Raw genomic sequence first — 12728 nt, forward strand, 5'->3', positions numbered from 1 at the left:
TTTCCATTCTCTTGATTCAGGTCCTACGAAATCTGCATCTATCCTAAGTCTCTAATTTTTAATCTTGGTTGATGAAGTGATTATTGGTCTCTTACTATGGGGCAGTCCTTGAATCCTGGCTCTTCTAATTCCACTTCAGAGCCACGTAGGTTGTTTCTAATTATTCACAATTATTAACAAGAGCAGGGGTAAACATCCTTATTAAACATCCTTATGACTAAATCCTTGCGGACATCCTTAATTATTTCCTTCAAATCAATCCCTGGGCTTAGAATTGCTGTGTCAGAGAGGATGGAGGTTTTGAGGCCATCTCTATTGAATTACCAAAGTGCCAGTGAAGCTCAAATGTGTACTTTTGGGACGTGCATCAGTTTATTCCAGCACTGGGGTTTTGGAGTAGTTTAGCAAAAGGCTGCTGTTGTGTCATGGAAGAGTAGACACCTATGTGGTGCTGGCAAATATGTGATCACAGGTAGATGAGGAAGGTAAGCAATTTAGACATAAAAAAGAAAATAGCATGTTGAAACTTTGAAAGGAAACCATGACAAATGTTAAGTAACCCCTGTATCTTTAGGCTAGCTTCAAATTTGCAGTCTTCCTGCCTCAGCCTCCTGAGTTGCTGGGATTACAGGTGTGTGCCATACTACCCAGCTGGAAGAAATTACTCTTTAGCTTAACTGGGTCTCTGGTGATTTGCCATGTTTTCATGCTAATTATTCATTTTACAGGGAGAGGTTGTATTGGATTTAGGGAATGTGGTGGAAGGGACACTGGGTAGCAGAGCTGAGGGTTTCCCCTGTTGGCTTTCCGTTACTATAACAAACACCTGATACAGTTTTAAAGAGAGAAGGTGTATCTTAGTTCACAATTCTGGAGGTTTCAGGTTTCTGTTCACAGCTAGTTGACCCTATTGCTTTGGGGCCTGTGGTGGGTTCGTACATCATAATGGGAGTACATGGAGGAGCAAAGCTGTTCACCTCATAGCCATGGAGCAAAAAGAGAGGATGGGGCTGAGATCCCACTATCCCTTTTCAGGGGACATCCCCTGTGACCTTGTACAAGGCCCCACCTTTTCAGGATTCCACCACCTCCCAATAATGCCAAGCTGAGAACTAAACCTTTAACAAATGGGTCTGTGGGGGACATTCTAGATTCAATCTACACCGCATTTTCAGAGATGCCCCCTGTCCGTGCATTATCACAGAGCATGTGGATGTGCTGTCAGAACTATCACTACTGCTTCAATCTTGTAACAGCATTTCTACCTTTTTTTTTGCTAACTGAAATTGTCACTGATCAGCAGGTCCTAGGTGCCTATGTAAAGCATGGGGGTGATCTTGCTTTTCTGAGCTTTGGTGCTGAATCTGATTCCTATGGCCATATTCTACTGAGGACAGAGCCACACACCCAGCTTTTCTCAAAGTGCTTATTTGATGGTCCTTCTGTCACTATGCCCAGAGCACTGAGAATTGGACCAGAATAACCTAATGACACTCTTATCAGTTTGAGTGCAAACATGCAATTGGCTCAATTTCCTTTTTTTCTAATGACACCTAGAGCATGTCGGCCTATCCAGAGGTCTCCTCTATTGCCCCCTGCACATCTTCTGGTATCCTTTAAACAACAGCAGTAGGTGCCAGGGAACACGGACAAAGCTGACTTCTGTCTAGTTCCCTGGCGGCTCCTCAGCTGCAGAGCCGACAGCTGTAACACTTTGTGATATAAATAAATGTGGCCCTGCTGGTGTGCACCCCCCACACCCCAGACGCCCTGGAGTGGTTGGGTGCACTGGCTTCCTTTCTGGAGACATGCTTCCTGCCCCCCTCTCCTGGGACACGTCGAGACGGCTGCTCTCAGGCACAGTGTAAGCGCTCGGAAATGGAAGACGCACTTGACTTTTTGCTTTGAGAAGATCTTCAGAGCATTGTTCAGTGAGAAATGGGCTGTTCCGAGCCAAGGAGAATGAGTCCTCAATTTGCATTCAGGTTGAGGGTAAAAAGGAGCAAACTGGACAGTTCTGGGGAGCTGCCCAGGGTGGTCGCCACTAGCCCAGATGTCTTGCTATTTAAATTGAAATGAACTGAAACTCTTATTAAAGAATTCAGTTTCTCAGTTGTGTTAGCTTACATTAGTAGCCACGTGTCGCTACTAGCTACTGTCTAGGACAGCCTACAGAGAGGGTATTTTCACTGCAGAAGGGTCTGTTGGACAGTGTGGGTTTAGAGCAATGATTTTAGTCAGAGCTAGACAAGGATCAAAAGATTTTAAATGAAAAATCAACCATTGGCATATTTCGAGTGCTAAAACCCAAACAGAGGTGCTTAAATCTGAAAATTGTGAGCAGATGAATAGATTCTTTTCATTCATTAGACACTAGCGTGCCTGTTCTGGGCTTAGGAGTGGGGAGTCAGGAATTTAAAGTCCACCTGCAAATCGGGTAGATGAGAAAATTGTGGGGTTCTAGTCTGTCTTGGACAAAATCTGATATGGCATAGGCTCCAGTTGTAGGGAGCTGGTTCTCAGACAGCCTGGGTGGCTCTAAGGGTGGAAGAGAGACTCATGTGAAGGAGAAATATGTGGACCTGGAGTTATGGGCTCCACGGCTCCTGCCTTGCAATTGTTCAGAAACACCCGGATGTGCTGGTGGCAGCCTGCCTTCTCATAACCTCCCTGTGGGCGTGCTTCCTGACTTCCTCTGTCCCAGGTTGGCTCCTAGGGGAAGGTGCAGTTGTACTTCCTTAGCTGCGTATTCTGGAAATGACATTTTCTGACCTTGCTTGCCCTGCAGAACCTGCTTTCTTAAGCTCTTGGGAAGGGACCACACACATGTGTGGGCTGCTTTCTAAGAGGACCCAGAAGGCATCTTCTCCTGGCTTCTGGGGTGTTTCCCTGGAGATGCTGAGAAGTAGCCAGGGTGCTGTTTCTTGAGCTGGTGCTGAAGGTGGCGGGCAGAGGCGGCTGTCTTGCCTAGGGCAGAGCCTTGTGGAGTGAGCAGACAGCAGCTGCCTCCAGCCAGTGTCTAACAGCCCGGTGTGAGGGTGTGAAGGGCAGGCCCCAGCCATTCCCTGTGGACATGCTGCTGTTCAGGAAATGGTCTCCTTCTGATAACTTCTGTTATGACTTGTCCAGGGAAAATGTTTTTGCGTTTATTAAAAGCAGCCACAGTGTTCTCTGAAATAATCGACTGGTAACTTTTAAAATCAAAACTTATTTCCATCAGATATTTTCTGGGCATCTAGGAAGGGTCAGATGCTTCCATAGGCATCATGTTCTTCAGCCGAATGGTTGCGAAGTTGACGTGTGGTTTCTAGTTTGCAGTTGGGGAGCTGTGGCTTAGAGTTACACCTCATCCTATGAGATCATTTTTATTGGGGACTTTGTTAGTTTGCATTTTCAAGAAGCAGATGCTGAAAGACAGGGGTGTAAGAGAATTGTTGGAGGGGTGGTATGGCAAAGAGAAAGGGGGGGGGTGAAGCAGAGAGCCTCAGGTTGTGATGCAGATCTGATTAGAATCTCAGTTAACCCTGTGGGGACCATTGGGCAGAAATGGTGATGCTCTGTCATGACCAGTCATGGGCTGGAGCTGTCTGGGAGGAGGGGTTGCCTTGGCTCGACCACTGCAGAGGATGTGAAAGGGGCAGCATCTGGAGGCTTCAGCTGACTGTCCCCTACTGCCCCTGGCCTCCGGTAAGCAGGAGGTGATGCACACCTCCAGGCTGCCCTGGAGCCCTTCATGCAGGAGTAGCCTTAGGAAGCTGGGAGATATGCTTCTGGCCTGTCCTGTGGCTGGGCTCATCTGTCTATGCTCATATCACTCTGGTTGGGGTATGGAAAGTTAGGCTTGACGTCAGGGCCTTGGAACTGACCCAGATGCAGAATCCAGCGCATCTTTGTTTCAGCTGACAGGTTATAGCTTTCTAACATCAGAAGTTGCAGGTGAGGGATTTCTGAGGCCAGGACTGTACCTCATGGTGAGCCATCAAGCTCTCTGAACTGCAAATCCTTTTAGCCAAGTGGATTTGGCTATCAATCAAAGCAGAATAAATTCTTTTATCCCTACCTTCCTTTTTGCCAGAGGCAGTCTTAGGGAAGCTAAAATGAGTCTAAGACGGTTTAAAAAAAAAATCTAGTCTTTGGAACCTTTTCTTAGGTGAGCAAAAGGGACTTCTGTGCATTTGAATTGGCAAAAGCAACAGGTAGGAGAGGCAGCCTCCCAGGTGAAGGGGTGAGCTGAGATGGAGGAAGTTTCCTGCTCTTTTTTTTTTTTTGGTGTTCAAATATTTGGGGTTACAAATCTTCCTCCCTCACATACTGTCGGCCGCTGGAGCAGCCCATTTGTTCTCCAGGTTGAGCTTCCTAAGTACATGGTGGGAGCCAGGAGACTTGGAGTGGGTGAGGCGTGGTGACAAAGCAGCCCAAGAAGGTTAGGTGAATCCATGGAATATTCTGGAATGCCTCATCTTTCTGAGAACACTTCTTTTAATGCCAGACATAGGGTGACAGCAGGGCCTTCAATCAGAGACTTGTGGAATTGTAAGTCCTAGAGTTGTATGTGCCTCTTTGTGGTCTTGCAGAGCCAGGGATCTGGTGGGAGGCCACCCCAGCCCTGTTCTGGGTGCTCTGGTTCCATCCCCAGCTCCACATAAGTCTGGGAAATAGGTGTACGTTTCCGAGGTGAGGTAGAGGTGGTGGTGGTGGGGGGAAACCCACATACATACCATAAACTAAATGTAAAAGCATTGCCAGTGCCGCCAAGGGGATGTTTCCTGGGCCTCTCTGCTCTTTCCAAGCTGGGTGTGGAACTCCACCGGCTTCAATCATTTTCTAACTCTGCATTTTCCTGTATAATCGTGCTCCTCTTCCTCCTCTTATTTACTACAACCTATAGTTCCCATAGTAAGATTTTTTTTCTTCCCGCCTTGTAGGAATGCTTCTAGTGTGCAGGGTGCTGGGGACGTTGTGCTCAGTTACCTCGGTGCAGTGGGGTTTACTGCCAAGGCACACAGAGGCCAAGTCACTTGTGGAAGATACTTGGGAAGGACATTTCGGGGCTATGATAGGAACTCGGATCTATTTTATTGTTGGTCTGACTGTTCTCAGGGTCAGATGTATATCAAGCTCCTGTTCAAGGAATCGGGAAGAAAGAGTGCCCCATGCTGCTGCTGGGAGCATTTTTGTTTGCCCTTGGCCTTGCAGAGGAAAGACCCTAATCCACTCACCTGGGGTGCACAGTCTCCCCCCACCCCCAGTGCTTTGCTGTCTGCCATATTTCCTTTTGTGCCTCATTGCTGCCCTGGGAGGGGAACCATGCATTTGTTGTCTTTGTCCAGAGATAGGGGTGGGAGCCAGGGGACCTTCTGTGGTCACCTGGCTGGAGAGGAGCTGGCCTACTCCTGGGTGTGACTCCAGACACTCTCCTGAGGGCTATTTCCACCACCCCACCCTGCCTGTTACATCAGGGCCATTAAGAAAGCTTGTGGTCCTGGCTGGTGACGAAGATCCCCTTGGGGGAGGGAAAGGAGATCAGGTGGCCAGGGGAGGGATGGCGGTAGTTTTAATTGGTTTGGACGTAAGAGCAGCTGGTGGGCGATGGAGTTCCCATGGCCCGGTTTCCTTCAGAAGTAGCATTCCCTTGCTGGTTGATATATCCGTGTTTCTGTTATCACAATTTTGCTGTGTAATAAACCACCCTATCACCAGCCACCATCTGTCAGCTCATGATTCTGAGGCTGGGCTCAGCTGGGTGTTTCTTCTGCTCTGAGCTGGGCTCCCTCTCACATCTGGTCCACTTCTGGGTCGACTGGTTGACTGGGGTAGGAAAGCTTTAGTTGGGGTGTCTCATCTCTTTAGGTACTGTCTTCCCTTCTCCAGGCTCACCTGGGCTGGTGCACATGTGTCTGGCCAGGGTGCTAAAGGGACCATCAGAAGAAACACATGGTCTCTTGAGGCCTAAGTCCAAAGGCCAGACCACATCTCTGCTCCTGTGTGCTGATGGCCTCTGTGAGTTGCAGGGCTGGCCTGCATTGAGAGGAGGGGGAACAGACTGCACCTCTCTTTTTTTTTTTTGTTTTTTTTGTTTAGTAGTTAGTTGTACACGGTACCTTTATTTCTATGTGGTCTTGAGGATCGAACCCAGTGCTTCCCATGTGCTAGGCAAGTGCTCTGCAGCTGAGCTAAAACCTCAGACTATACTTCTTGATGGAAGAAGCTGCAAAGTTACATTGAAAAGGGCAGGTGGAGAACTGTGGCTGTTTTTCTATTGTGGCTGGTGGGGAAATCATCCTGGACACTCCCAGATTTTTGTTATGTGAACTGAGAGTCTGAATCAATTCCTGCCTAGCACATCAGAGAAGAAACCACAGTTCTAAAGATCTGAGCTCCTGAGTTACTGCCAAGAGGTGGAGCTGGGACAGTGGGTTGTCAAGGTGTTTGGCCTATGGCTGCCCAACATTCCAACACTTGCCTGTTTTTGTAACAGGTACCATGCAGGGCGCTTTGTAAATATCCTCTTGCCTAAACATCACAAGAATCCATCTTGGATTTGTTCCTCCTATTTTACAAAAGAGGAAAACTGAGAGTTGGTAAGAAACTTGCTGGAGGTCACACAGCTTGCCAACAGACAGTGTTTGACCTTCGTGTTACTCCCTGTGCATCTTACACATCATCACCCTGAGGTACTGGCCCACAGAGCTTAGAATTCAGGTGCAACCATTAGTTTAAAGCCCTTAAAACTCCTGGAAAGCTCCCTCTGCTTAAATACCTGGACCCTCAGTTTCTTCAAATAGAAGAGCTACTGAGGCTTTCTGGTCTCGGCTCCAGTTGGTAAACACTGGAGTATCATCTCTCTCCTGGAATGAAGGGCCCACTGTGGTCCGAGGTGGCTCTCTGGCACCAGCCTCCTTCTGCTCAAGCCTTGGCTGTTTTGTGCCCAGTGAGGGATGTGGAGGGATTCCTGGGGTTTCCCTGTGGTGGACACACAGTGATTGAATTCTACTCATGTAACTGAAATGTGGATCCCTCGGGGGGAACTTTGGCTTTGGGATCAAATACATGAAAGCAAACCTAATGGGCTTAAAGTTTGTAATCCCCAGTTGCTGTCCTGGATCTAGCTGTAATTTTGCTCTGTGGAGTGGCTGTGGTGGCATTTGCGGGGAGGGAGGAAACCTTTAGATACTGTCGCTTCCTGGCCTCCCCAGGGAGGCAGCTGTGGCTCAGCCCTTCTCTGCCACCTGTTCTCCAGGAAACTTACCTCCAGGTAATTTACAGGAGTGAGGGAGGAGTTTGGAGCAAGGTGGGTGCTGGGATGGAACCTTTGCAGCCACTCAACCACACATGGGGAAACGGAGGAAGAAGCTCCATTGCAAAAACAAGGCATTGAAACTGCCATGCTAGGAGGGAGTTTGGGGGAGACTAAAAGAAGCATGCCCCTGGACACAGTCGCCTTGGGCTAAGGTCCCAGCTGTTGTGTAGCAGAGGTGTGGCCGAGTGCGTCTGAGTGGAATGCTTGCAAGAAGGCGCCTGATAGGATTGAATTGAGCAGCAAATCGGACTTGGGAGCGTAGCTGGAGCTGGCAGATGTGCAGATGGGCTCCTGTGTCCAACATGGATGTTAACTACTTCTGAAGAGGGGCTAAACCTCCAGTTAACACCATGCCACAGTGCCAGTGTTTTAGAAAAGCAAGGTGACTGGGATTCATCTCTTGGGTCACTTGAGCCGGTGGTGGTGGTAGAGAAAGGTTTTTCTGCACCAAACCCTGGTCTATCCTCTGATTTGATGGAGCTTCCAGATTCAAGCTCTAACCTTAGAGCTTCCCACAGAGCCTTCCTTGGCCTTTCTCGGGCATGGCCATGTGTGTGAATGACCAGAAGAAAAGTCACTGCATCCACAATGGTTCCTTTTTCCCTTCTTGCTGATGTGAGCTGGGTAGGACCAGGAGTGGGCAGTATTGCCCAGGGGCATGCGTCTTTTAGTCTCCCCCTCTGCTGCTGGGGCATATGCTGCAGCTTGGCAGCTGTGGGATGGGTCAGATCCAGGGACCACTCTGGTCCTCTGCCTCCCTGTCTGTGAAACAGGGATAATGATAGTATGTCCCAGTGGGTTGCTGTAGAGACTAAATTCAACACAGCCCTGCCCCAAACCTGCACGCATGCTCTAAATGCCTGCTACCTACAGTTGCCCCAATTAGAAACCCAGAGTCCTAGGCTAATGAGAGGACACCAAAGATCTTTGAAGTTTGTGGCGTCTTTAACTGGGGCTGAGATAGGAGGAGAACCTCACTTCTCGGGGGCAGTCTGCTGGCTCCAACTGAACTTGGTCATTTGTAATCATGGTAGGTTGTTATATAGCACTTCCTAGACTACAGATTGCTTTAAGTGCACATTCTGGTTTAGCCATTTGGGATGGCCTGGAATTCTGAATTTTCATTAAGGGCCCCATGTTCTCCATGCTGCTGGTCTGGGGACTGCACTTGAAGGAGCTGGTAGAAGTGAGGATCAGCAAGATGGTTTATTGACGGAGCCTGTTGGAAATGCGCAAGTCCTTCGGTATGGTGACCATAGAGAGGAAAGACATGTTGTATTAGGTGAATCAGGGAAGATTTTGGGGGGGATGGTTGAAGTGGTTGAAGTGTCAATATAACCGGGAACAATGAGAAAAAACAGTTGGCATCTTTTCAGTGGCTTGTCCTCACCTCTGAGCTATTGTCCTCTCTCTCCTAGGATCAGCCTGGCAAATAGCCAGTTGAATGAACTTCAGGAAAGCCACGCTCATCTGGAAGCAAGGGCACATGCCTGTAATCCCAGAGGCTGAGGTGGGAGGTTCACAAGTTCAAGGCCAGCCTCAGTGACTGAGGCTCTAAGTAACTTAGTGAGACCTTGTCTCAAAAGAGCCCGAGAATGTGGCCTCAGTGGTTAAGTGCCCCTGGGTTCAATCCCTGGACCAAAAAATAAGTGACTCGGGTGGAGCCAGCCACAGGGTTCTGTAAGTGTTGATACAAATGCCTGCTCCAGTGTGCCAGCCATGAGTGTCCTGCACCTGTGCACACCTGTCTCTCTATCTGGCTTTATTTTCCATTGCACAGGATTTTGGGAAAAAAAACCTCATCTGGTCAGCTGATCAGAGTTTTAACTAGGGGGCTATTATCAGTGTTTCCATCAGCCATTGTTAGAACCATCAAGTACCTTGGGCTTAGAAAGAAATTATTCATTAGGTCCCTTGTCTGTTAGATTAAAAGTTTGAAAAAAAAATTAATGCGTTGTAGTTACACATAACAGTGTGGTTCATTTTGACATAGTTATAAACAGTTTTCTGTTTCATTTTCCCGGTTATGATCACCTTCCCTTCCTTCCCTTCTCCTTCCTACTCCCCCTGATCTTCTACCTCTTCTCTATCAGTATTATTCTATGTATTTATTTTTAACTGGTGCATTATACTTATATATAAAACGGGAATGCATTGAGGTAGTCATTCATGCACATAGCACAATTTGGTCAACTTTATTCTCCAGTTCTTTCCCTTTGCTACCCCCTCTTCCCTGTCCTCCATCTCTGGCTTCAACTCTACTGTTCTCACTTCTAGTTTCGGGACATCCTCCTCTTAGTATTTGTTTCCCTCTAGCTTCCACACATGAGAGAGAACATTAGACATTGGATTTGGATTCTAGTGTATTTTTTCAGTGTGGGTATACACACACACACACACACACACACACACACACACACAATGGGGATCTACTGTCATAAAGAATTGAAATTGCATCCATTCACTGGTAAATGGATGGAACTGGAGAACGCTGGAAAGGGTCTACTTTAGATTCTGTGATGAAAGATTTGTCCCCACTGGACTGTGGCTCTAAGGTCTAGAAGCAGTGGTTGAGGATTCAGCTCTCAGACTCCCTGCCTGCTGGGTCGGACATGCCTAGGAAACTGTGAATTGAGGGTGCTGGTCTATCTGAAGTTTCCAGAGTCGCAATGACAGTTGCAGCACATCATAGATTGATTCTTGCAGCCGTTAGCCATTTCATCACCTATGATGGTTGGGTATTTTTTCTCTTATTTTTTTGGAGATGGGGGTGATATTGGGGATTGAATCCAGTGCACTCCAAGCACTCTACCACTGAGCCCCAGTCCCAAGCCCTGCATGTGTGTGTGTGTGTGTATGTGGGTGTGTTTTTTTTTTTTTGACTTTTCAAAAGTGAATTACAAATGGCAGTTATTCGCCCTGCTGATGTGAATTTGGAGTTGGGAATATTTGGTCCCAGCACTGTGGCCCTGGGGTTTTCAAGGGAGCTGTGTCCCCAGCTCCTAGGACTCGACATGGGGGCCTGCTGGCGATGCTTCAGCAGTTTTGATATGTCCAACTGCTAATTCTTCTCACCTGTGAAAACAACTGGTGTTAGAGCGCACAATCCTTAATTTACCCCAGTGGCTCTAGGCTCAGCCCCAGAAGCAAAGGGGGGAAATGAATCTCTTCATGTGGTTTTTTTTTTTTTTTTTTTTTCTCTCACTGGAGTTTCCTTCTGTGTGTCATTATGCATTTGTGTTAGAGCAGCCAAGGGCCGACAAACTGCCCTTGTGCGGGAGAGCGAGGCAGTGTGTGGTCTGTTTGGGCAAGTGCTCGGTTAGGTTTCCAAAGGGCTGTGGGTTCCAGCCCTGCTTCTGTTTGGGAATTCTGTAGCTGTGGCCCACCCTGGTGAGACCAGAGGAGCGTGAGCTGCCCAGCAAGAACCACCCAGAGCATTACTGAAGTGGGTAGGGCTGCTGGGGTGGGTACCCTGACTGTGGAGGGCCTCCCTTATGTCACACTTCAGCTGGGCATCCTCACAGAAGCAAATACATACCCTCCAAGACTGACCTGGAGAGAGATCCTTTGGGGAAAGGGGGAAATCTTTTTTTTTTTGGTACTGGGGTTTGAACCAGGGGTGCTTAACCACTGAGCCACATCCCCAGCCCTTTTTAAATATTTTATTAGAGACGGGGGTTCTCACTGAGTTGCCAAGTGCCTTGCTAAGCTACTGAAGCTGGCTTTGAACTCAAGATCCTCCTGCCTCAGCCTCCCGAGCCACTGGGATTACAGGTGTGCTCCACCTTGCTGGCACCCCCCTGTCTTTGTGTGTGCTCTGGATCCTTCAGGTTCAGGGTGTGGAAGCTCAGCTCGGGGGCATTGGAAATTGAGACGGCATCCCCACGCCTTCCCCTGAACCCTGGCACCAGGGTTCTTGGTGATGTCTGCCAGTCCTGCTTGAGGGTCTCAGATGGCTGCTGTGAGAGGGAGGCCTTGTGTGCCTAGCCAGAGTGTTGGTGGGGAAGCAGTGTCATTCTGAGGCCAGAGTGGGGGTGACTGGGTGAATGAGACCCTCAGAAGAAGGTGACTCTCGGGACGGAGTGAGGGGAGCCCCGGCATGCTTGCTTCGTCCTCAGGGAGGCTGTCTAGGATCTTTCCAGTCTCTGGCGGACACCTCCCCACAGATGCTTAGCAGAAGATGTGTCGTCCTCCAAGGCATGGAGGAGAGGATGAGTTTCCTGAGTGGAATGAATGTCTTGGCCAGGTGGGCCTCCTCTGCTCTCCAGCCTGCGAGAGAGATGGAACCACTCACGTTCTCATTCAACAGTGGCTTGGAATTTTCTACTCTTTGGACATCAGTGTGGATTTAAAGTCTCATTCTACAAGACTTTTCCAAATGGCTCACAACTCAGTACAACTGTGTCTAATTAGTGTTTTTTAGTAATCTCTGCTGTAGATGTTTGGTTGACAACTTTCTAAAAGCAAGCCACTAAACTATAGGGCAAGAGGATGTTTGTACCATTGGGAGGGGACTTACAGCCATTTCCCCCGTGTTCTGCACCCACCTAGGCTCAGACCTGACTCTTCCTCCTCATGGTGTGCCGCTTTCCCTGTAGCGGGGCCCACTGGGGATGGCCCAGCTTTGTAGCTTTGTGGTTCAAAGTGAAGCATACAGAGCTGCTTTCTTGCCTTCGTCTGAGGGCAAACCATCTTCTCTGTTGGGATAGGGGATGTGGTTTATGATTTCCCACTGATGTTGGACATGTTTGTGAGGTTGGGAGGGGGCGGCAAGAGGAGGAGGGCAGAGAAGAGAAATGGCATCTTTAAATCTCTCCCCTTTTATTTTAATTGAAAGTGCCCATGTCACAACTAAATGAATTATGAATTTGAGCACTGCACAGGTGAAACCAGTTACAATCTCCCTTTCTACTCCCTGGAGAGAGAACCATCCTCTTGACCTTAATGCCATAGTTAAACTTCACTGGCTTTTCAACTTCAGATACGTGGATTTGGAGCAGGAAGCTCTTAAGTCCAGTGTCTCTTGCTCGGGGTTCTGTTGTGTGCTGCTGCTTTGCGGCTACAGCAGGAGGATGTCTGGATTTTTGCTGCCTAGAACTTCAAGGCATGACTGCACCAAGATTTGCTACTCTGGCACTGATGGGTCTTTCAGCTGGGACATCTTGTGCATGCCCCCTGGAGAGCCCACATGTGCACTTGTGTTGGGTGTAGTCTTAGAAATGGAATGATCGGGTTATAGAGGAGGCACGGGCTCAGCCTTAGGAGAAACCATGACTAGTTTCCCAAATGGTTTTAGCAGTCCACACTCTTGCCAGCAGTGTGTGGAGGTGCCAGTTGCCCTGCATCCTTGACAGCACCTGCTCATGTTTTTATTGCCCATTTGGTTATCTCATTTCGTGAGGTGTCTCGTCATTTTATTGGTTTGTCA

General features: G+C 48.4%; 1 protein-coding gene across 1 annotated transcript in view; it reads left to right on the forward strand.

Moving 5' to 3' along the window:
• Window positions 1–12728, forward strand: part of Itga9 (integrin subunit alpha 9) — a 307948-nt gene that overhangs the window by 2267 nt on the left and 292953 nt on the right. The window lies entirely within an intron of this gene.

This window comes from Urocitellus parryii, chromosome 3 (genome assembly GCF_045843805.1).
Source record: "Urocitellus parryii isolate mUroPar1 chromosome 3, mUroPar1.hap1, whole genome shotgun sequence".
NCBI lineage: Eukaryota > Metazoa > Chordata > Mammalia > Rodentia > Sciuridae > Urocitellus > Urocitellus parryii.